At 43.5% G+C, this 8,817-nt stretch overlaps 1 protein-coding gene across 1 annotated transcript in view; it reads right to left on the bottom strand.

The window, feature by feature from the left end:
• The window catches only part of lrrc52 (leucine rich repeat containing 52), a gene marked incomplete at both ends in the record, with an annotated part of 28,419 nt that overhangs the window by 451 nt on the left and 19,151 nt on the right, over window positions 1-8,817 (bottom strand). The window lies entirely within an intron of this gene.

The raw sequence follows: 8,817 nt of genomic DNA, 5'->3' as shown, positions 1-8,817 counted from the left end.
GGGCAAGAAGAGAGAAGAGAGGGAGAGATTTGAGTTGCAATGGTGGGAAGGAGAAACAATGAGAGGAGAGGGAGAGAGGGGGGAGAGGAGAGATGGTGAACAAAGGAGGAGGAGGAGAAAAGAGGAAAGAGAGAGAAAGGAGGTGGGAGATGAGGAGAAGAGTGGTGAGGGGGAGAGAAGGGGGGACAGGAAAGAGCAAGACGAGGGAGAGAGTTGAGTTGGAAGAAGAGAAATGCAGAGTAGAGGGGGAGAGGTGGGAGAGGGGAGAGGAGAGTAGAAGAGGAGAAGAGGAAAGGTGGGGGAGAGAGAAGGAAGAAAGGAAAGAGGAAGAGGACAGAGAGATTTGAGTGGCAATAGTGGGAAGGAGAGCAATGTAGGGAGAGGTGGAGAGGAGAGGAGGGAGATGAGGAGAGGAGAGAAGGAGTGGTTGAGAGGGGGAAATGAGGAGAGGAAAATAGGTGAATAAAGGAATGAGGAGGTGAGGGTGAGAAAGAGAAAAAAGAGAGAAGAGAAGGGGAAACAGAAGGAGAAGAGGTGAATAAAATTGAGAGAGAGAGAAAGGAGAGAGAGACAGAAAAAGAGAAGGATGATGTAGTAGGAGGACAGAGCGGAAAAATGGTGGAGGAGCAGGAGGACAGAGGGAGAATGGAGAGATGGAGAGAGGAGAGGAGGCAAGAAATGCAGAGGAGGGGAGACGATTAGGAGAGGGGGCGCGAGGGAGGAGAAGGTTTAGAGGACAGGGGAAAGGCGAGGGGGAAAAATGATGGTGAGAATAATAAAACAGGAAGGAGTGGGAGAGTGGGAGGAGGGACGATGGAGGAATAATGAACAACGGAGAATAAAGGAGGAAGAGAATACACGTCGACGATGTTTACAGAGCGAGGGACCAGCGTGGAGATAGAGGGGGAGAGAAAAAGAGGGAGGATGAAAAGAGAGAAAGAGAAGAGGGGAGAGAGAGAGAGAGAGAGAGAGGGAGAGAGAGAGAGAAAAGTTATTACCCAGAAAACACACACACACCCACACACGAACAATGCAGTGATAACCTTTGTGATAAATGATCCCCAGAGCCACAATGGATTTCCTCTCGGTAATGTAGGTCTTGGGTGTCTAGGACACAGAAACATTATTATGCTACTCACACACACACACACACACACACACACACACACACACACACACACACACACACACGGAGGGGAAGGTGAGCAGAATAAAAGGCTTCAGACCTCCCACATTATTATACACAAACAAATCACAGCCAAATATGTAGATAAAGTGTTTTCAATGACAAAACATCTGCTGATAATAATGAGAAATATGATAAGCGGGGAAGACAAATGACACGGCCGGCCACCAGGGGCACCATGTGCAAAAACAACCAAATTTGGGATGCTGATATACAGGTTTTGGCTTGGATCTCCTGAAAAACGAAACCTTTACTCGTTAATGAGTCATTTCTTTGAGTCTTGTTTCATTCATTATTCTCACCACTCATCCTCTGAATGGACACAAACACAAGCAGCATGAATTCCAAATTCATTGTGTCGTCGCTATTTGTCGTCAACCGTGGGATTTTATTCTGGGACTTTTGCCGTGATAACCATAAGAAGATATATTGTAAGAGTTTCTTTGAATATTATAATGTGATTCCCCTCATAGTTATGGGGGAATTGCAGTAGGTTTGGGGCAGTCAAAGGGTCTGCATTAATAATTCAAAAGCAATTCTAAAAGGAATAACGTTATTTCTGAAATTCTTTGTTTGCTGATTTGTTTGTATATTTCAAGGACCCCTATTAGTTGCTCATATCTTCCTGGGGTCCAAGATAACATCACACAACACAGAATGACCTCAAAACTGACAAAAACATGTGAGAACGCTCAAAAAAGTTCAAAAAAGAGACATTGAAACAGTTATGTGTAGGGATGCTAAAAGAAACATAACATGCCAGTCGAACAAAGTCCAAGTGATAAATGGAAAAACAGAGATGAACCAAATAACAGATGTGTTGGTTTTGTAACTACCAGATGGACAAAAGTACCTTTAATGTGTGATCTGAAATGATACCACAGAAGTACAGTCTTTAACTTCTTATATGAAATATAACAGTGTTCAAAGCACCAACATCTCCCAGGGTTGGTTGTTCCCAGACATGGTGCAAACAGGTGTTTCTTCCTTTTTTACCTATTGGGGTTTTTAAGGGGGAGTTTGTGAACTTTTCTCTCTGAGGGCTCAAGCGGCTTGTGGTGTGTCAGCAAATTACCTTGTTAATTTGGGCCCTAAAGCCCCTTTGGGAACGTACCAGTGATAACAAGCTAAACTTGACTTAACGCCTCTCTTTCCCCAGGTCTTTTCAATTGGCCTAGTTCACTGAAAAGGATAAGGCAGTGACAGCTACAAAACACCAGCGGATTTCAGTGCCTTGCCAAAGGACACTGTGGCAGGAACCAAGGCCAGATAGACGTCATTCTAACTGCTCACTACACCAGCTAAGATCACCAGTTTGCTGGGATGCACCGAGAGAACTTTCTACCGCCATTACCAAAACTTTAAGTTCAGTGCAGATCCAATGTATTACCATTACCTCTTACCAGTGATGCAGTAAGACAGTAAGACCATTAGACCACTAGACCATCTATTAGGGGTCCTTAGAACCTAGTGATTGACCATTTTTCTCCATTACAGCGTGGAAGAAAACTAGTCCACTCAGATTCAAAGGTGTATAGATTGAACACATTCTTTTGGAGACGTACACAGTGTATGTGTGGGTCTGTTTTATCTGGGCCTCTGTATCTCATTTCCATATTGGGGATTCTCGATATTATGAGCCTGTAAAATCATGAGATATAAGGACCTCATTTTAATGGACTAACAGATACGTTTATATATACAGACATTACATTGTCATTTAGCAGAGGCTTCTGTCCTGAGCGACTAAGTCATACACCGATGGAGGCAGCCGTGCAAGGCTCATAAGGAGCAGTTAAGTTCCTTGCTCAAGGACACCAGGGCGAATCTTCTGATCACTAGACGACCCGCTCTACCTCCTGAGCCACTGTCCCCCACTACAAACCCTCAGTATATCCAGAAAGTCCTTAAGAAAACTGGTTTTATATCAAGGGGCTGAAAATGCTGCCATTCTTCCCTAAAGCAATACATCTTCTTCCAGTAACAGCCACATTTAAAACAAAACATGAAAGTGAAAGTGAAAGTGAAAGCTTTTGGACACAAAATATGTAAAACATTGTGGTGTGGGGATGGTGTGGTTTGAGCAGCCACACCTGACCTGGGTCTAGATAATTGGGGCCCAGGACCGGTGTGGCTGTACAACCTGTTGCACATTGGTTGGTCTAACGAGCAGCAGGTAAAACCCCCATCCCCACACTCACTCAGGAGAGGAGCCCTTGTCCTGACACCTGTCTATCTGCTCTGGGCTAATTCCTACTAGCCCACTCTCTACAATCAACTGGTGTCTACAACCCCATCGTCTGTGTCTCTGTGCCGCAGGTCCCTGAAAACCACCATTTGGGTGGCGTGTGCCACAAACTGTTTAAGCTGCACGACACAACTGTCCTCTTTTCAAACTCCCATCCTGGTGTTGCGACAAGAGCGTCCATTAACTTCTCCAAATTCTAAATTAGCCTGAAATAACGCAGAGGTATGCTCTGTATGTATCTGACGCTGCGATCGCACCTCTCCATCCCTTCATCTCTCGTTAGCAGCCGCCTAATTCCCTCACTGCTTTGCCCCCGCTCGCCCACTCTGCATGCCTAAATGCTCTCGTCCTTCCCAAAACGAGAGAAAGAGAAGAGGACTTTTGAAGTGGTGAACAATGAAAGGAGATAAGGAAGCGGAGAAGAGACAGACAGGCCGGCGGAGGGAGAGACAGATTGAGCTTTTCAAGCAGCGAAAAGCGAGGGAAGAGAGACACAGACGGGCAGACAGAGGGCGAGACAGACAGATGGAACATTACTGGCCGTGAGAAAGATGGGAGAGCGAAAGGGAGAGAGAGAGAGAGAGAGAGAGAGAGAGAGAGAGAGAGAGAGAGAGACGGATGTAACTTGTTATGGCTTGAGCAAGAAAGAGAGCGGGTGAGAGAGGAGAAACAAACAAAAAGAAAATCAAAGATAGGCGGACCTGGAGACAGATCGACAGACATTCTGAAACATCAATGATGAAAAGATATCGAAAAACAAACAATAAGACACACACACATGCACACACCCACACCCACACCCACACACACACACACACAGACACACACACACACACACACACACACACACACACACACACACACACAAACACACACACACGTGCGCGTGTACGCCCAGACGCTGTGGCTCTGACCTCCCGACACTGGGAACGGTGCAGAGGGCAGGGAGGAGAGGAGCTGATGGATTAATGTGCTAACGATGTTAATTAAACTGTACTCACCCAGCAACGAAGCCAAAGGTCTGAACGAGGAAATGAGTGATGGTGAGAAAGAGAGTGAGACCGGCTCGATATCATCTATAATTCCCAGAGTGCTTTCCCAGAGGGCCTCAGCAGCAGTTCGGGAGGAGGAGAACTCAACTAAAATATTTTTAAACAGCTTTTGGATCCAAATCCAAGGAGGCGGCTCTCCACGCTGATCCACCACTCAGCGAACACACACTGGAACAGGTTGCGGATTCTACACACACGAGTTGCGGGAACCAGGGATGAACTAATAACAGTACTGGTACGAAGAGCCCGGGGTCGACAATAATGGTAGCCCGTTTGCTCCGGGCAACCAGATTTGGGCCATTGTCAACCATCGTCCATTGTGTGTGTGTGAAGACCATTGTCACCGCTTCTAAAAGTCAGAGTCAGTCTCTGGAGCCGCATCAAACCTGGCAGATAGTGGAGAAAAGCGACTTGACTTGGTTTTTGTTTCCACACATAGAGGTACAGTATGTTGGAGGCCTCCAATGGAGAAAGAGGGTATATTATGAGGTCTAATCACAATGCTCTGCGACTTTAAGCATACTCCAGACTGTCCAAGGAGGCCCTGTTCTGGCGCTGAAAAGCATCTTGGGGTGATCCTATCACAAGTGGACGTCTCTAAATCCAGGAGTGAACGCACCCAAGACTCTTTTTGCGGATGCATTGAGATCCGATCGCTCAAGCCATATTGGAAGGTGGTCAGGGATGCAGGGGGCCACAAGCGTTACTAGTCTGAGCGAACTCGTGTCACTGGTCGCTTTGAAGGCCCACCTGATAAACTACGTATGCACATATACGGTCTTTACGCAATGATCGAGATTTTCCACATATAGAAATCAAAACTGCAACTTTGCACAACGTAAAGGTTCACTGTGAAAAAAAAAAAATCTTTGCCACCAGTCCTGAATTCTTGCACACACCCATCTTGATTACTTGCATATTGAGCGGGGAAGTGAAATCCAATGAAACGTGGTCAACGAAGACCACGTTGCAATTAATTCCGAAGTAGGTTAGACAGCAATCTGTCTCAGTTGGATCTAGACACAATCTGGATACATCCAGATACAAGGTCTGAAGAGACACATGGCGGCAAGATTGGTGTTAATATGCAGAGCTGTCACAATTATGACATAATTATGTCATTTCACTACATAAATGTATGCTTGTATGTATATGTACGTATATGACAAATAAACATCTTGAATTCTAATCTTGAATCTAATCGCATGATCACAGTCATTAGAGCAGATTGCAATCTCTTTGTAAAATACTTCGATTCCACAATCGTATGTTTCCCTTTAAATTTAAGGGGAATTTGAATCCAATGTTACCGATGTGGATTAACTCTCTCCCCAAATCATTATGTTCTACAATAGGTAGACGTGAATCGTTAAATTGTTGATCGCAATTATAAGTATGACACTTAAGCGTCAACTAAAATGTTTAAATGGTTCTATGTAGGCCTATGTGTTTTTTAAGGCGAGTCGTGTGAGGTCACTACAGGTGAGGATGACTGCGCTAACCAGGGAATTAGAGCGTAGATCAGATGGTTTATTTTTAGGATCTATCTGTGTGTGTTTGTGTGTGTGTGTGTGTGTACCAGAGCCATTATGTCATTGAGTTAGTAGGGAGCTTTATGCGAGTCATTATGCTGATTACTGATCGGTGATGTCACTAATGCTATGTAGCGAGGATGAACTAAATGGGACGCGCCCGACACTCCCTGTGGAATATGCCATCACTTCAGACTCCTCTACACAGACAGTGGTCAATACGGGAACAGTCTAGAGGCCTTTAATGAGCTTTACATTTTTTTCTATGGCATTTTATATAATATATAGTCATAGAGTCATCTCTATACCTCTTTGACAAATAACTTAAACTTTTATCCATCAGTAGTTGGGCAGATACACAGGGGTATATACAGTAGAGCATATATGTCAAAGGTGTGCAGGTTGGCTTATTGTCCCAGTTTCTTAATTATTGTCCCACATTGCTGTTCTGTTGTTACGTCCATACTGTATTGTTATTGTCGCACTTGTCACTTGTCAATTGTCTAATTTACACGATATGTAGTCCTGTTTTATTTGCCATATACTGTGTGTACTGTATGGATGACAATAAAACAAACTTGAACTTGGCTCTGATGCCACATTCTGCAAGCTACGATTACCCAGAAGCCCCTGTTCTGTTGCTCTACGCAAAGACATTCACGTTTATCTACACAGAAACATGTTTCAAAAATTTCCAAACTGTTTAAAATGTTACCTTAACCTGAAGTAAATCCTACATACTGTAGGGCTCACAAGCCCAAATAAATAAAAGAGTTAATATCATATAATGGGTTAATATCCATAATCAGTTTTTTTTCTATTGGTAATACAAATTTCCTCCAATTAGAAATAAAATCACACTATGTTGTTGAAATGAGCATTTGCAAAATCGAAGTACTGCCTTAAAATCTGATTATTAGTGTGTATGCAAATGTGCATCACCCCATTCCCCCTCTTTCCCCCCCTCTCGTCCCATTCCTCTTCTATCTCTCCCTCTCTCTCTCCCCCTCAACCTTTCTCTCTGTCTCCCCCTCTTCCTCCCCCTCTCTGTCCCTCTCCCTCTCTAGCTCTCTCACTCCCCCTCTCTTTCTCTCTTTCTCTACCCCCCCCCCCACCCCCGTCCCTCATGTCACCATCTGTGAGCGTCCAGAGCAGAGAGCTGATGTGATCCGTTCAGCTCATTACTGGGCCGCACAAATTTCCCCCGGGCCAGGTGTGTGTGTGTGCATATGTGTGTGTGTGTGTGTGTGTGCGTGCGTGCGTGCATGTGTGCGTGCGTGTGGCCTTCAAGAGGAGTTTGGTCTTTTTGGCCAAATATTTAACTTGTAACACCAAACACATCTCTTTTCTATGTCTTACTTCTAACTTTGAAACATTCATACTCTCTTTCCATTTCATTTTAGTTTTTATTTGATGAAAACCTAAAGAAAAAAGGCGCTTAAAATGCAATAAACAAAGTTTTGTTTATTGACTGCAAACCTGGGTGGCGTTTGAATCAAAATGACCAGAGATAGTATGTGATATAGAAGAGGTTTTTACTGGGAAACTGTCAACTAGCCAACCAGCAGACACCTTTGTGTTCATATCGTGAAAATCCACCAAACTAATAGCGCTGAAAAACCCAATGTGGATTCACTATGAAATGTGACAGAGCAAATTAAGGACCAGAGATTAAAAAAAGCCACAGTCACTGTAAATCATGGAGCTCTTTTCCTAAACCACCCTAAAGTGTTCCACTTTTCTATGAAAAGCAGTTATTTCCTTTTTTCCCCCCTTTATAACTATTTTATTCAAAAACTGTTTCATCCTAGAAGGCACGTTACAAAATTAACATTTTTTTGAAGAATACAGTGTTGGTGGTGAACAACTCCATACCGGACAAACCGTTGAAAAGCAGTTATTTCCAACAGGAGGCTCCTGGGGAACACAGTCTTTAATCCAGGAGACACCTGACCTTTTCAAAAATCCATGATCTGCCACATTCTGGAAACTTCATGCCTAAAAAGGCAGCATTTGGTCGACTCTGAGCTTATTGGCTTCTGCAGTTAAATGGACTCTACTCTTTTTGGATGAGTTAAAGTTAAGGGAACTGGTCGTGGGCACCAACGTTTAAGTATATTGGTGGTCTTGCTCCAGAAATGTCAGGAGGAAAGATTTCACTAAATCCAGCATAGTTACAAGAGCATGGATGTGTGGAAGTGGCCACCGTAATTTGAACCACACATGCACAGTTTGTGTGACATGATTGGGAACACTCCAAATGCATTAATCGTTTTGATTTGCTCCATGTGGCCTGCATGTTGCATGCTGACTTTGATTTATTGTGACTTTCAGCCAGTAAACAGAATCTTTTGGAAATACCTGCAACAAGGACAAAAACAAGGAACCATTTGGTCCTAGCCTGTGTTCCCAACGTTTGCAAGCTCTTTGCAAAATGGGCTTTGTTGCATTGAGTGACCAGCAACATCAGTCACAATTTTAAGATAAACACAGCACATATTTGTTAAATGTTTGTACTGGTCCATCTTTGACAAAAAATATTTTTCAGAGGAAAGTTTTCAAAGGTCTATTCATTCAATTGTTGTTGTTTTTTTTTGGATTACGTTTAAAAGGTTATCAGGTAAAGTCACAGAGACACCGAACTAACTATGTTTACCTGAATTAGAGTAATATTGAGGCCACCTATGGCTTTAAACATTCTAAAATAAATCTACATATGAATTATTCGTACAAAGTTTAGACAGTTACTAAAGCAGATGATTTTTCCTCTTGATGCTATTGACAAAGAAACTGATAGAC

The sequence above is a fragment of the Zeus faber genome (genome assembly GCF_960531495.2).
Source record: "Zeus faber genome assembly, chromosome: 1".
In the NCBI taxonomy this organism is placed as follows: Eukaryota; Metazoa; Chordata; class Actinopteri; order Zeiformes; family Zeidae; genus Zeus; species Zeus faber.
The sequence above is the reverse complement of the archived record's forward strand: the minus strand, read 5'-3'. Positions and strand labels throughout refer to the sequence as shown.